Here is a 231-nt window from a genome sequence, read left to right on the forward strand (position 1 = left end):
CCCGGAGTGCAGCTCCCTGCGGCGGCCACGGTCCCCAAGCCACCGCGGCACCAGGGAGAGGGGAAAGTTGCCAGCAACTCTGGGGAGGAGGGATCCCGTTTAGAGACCAGCGGAAGTTGTGTGGAGCTCCGCGACTCAGCGCCAGACTGGCCCAGTGAAGAGTCGGAGGGCCCCTTTTGGAAATGTGGAGCCACCACTGGTGCGGCGGCGGGGGCCCCCGGCGGGGGGGAG

At 69.3% G+C, this 231-nt stretch overlaps 1 protein-coding gene across 1 annotated transcript in view; it reads right to left on the reverse strand.

Moving 5' to 3' along the window:
* The window catches only part of EGLN3 (egl-9 family hypoxia-inducible factor 3), a 28,402-nt gene that overhangs the window by 27,851 nt on the left and 320 nt on the right, over window positions 1–231 (reverse strand). The window lies entirely within an intron of this gene.

The sequence above is a fragment of the Bison bison genome, unplaced genomic scaffold (genome assembly GCF_000754665.1).
Source record: "Bison bison bison isolate TAMUID 2011002044 unplaced genomic scaffold, Bison_UMD1.0 scf7180017864041, whole genome shotgun sequence".
NCBI lineage: Eukaryota > Metazoa > Chordata > Mammalia > Artiodactyla > Bovidae > Bison > Bison bison.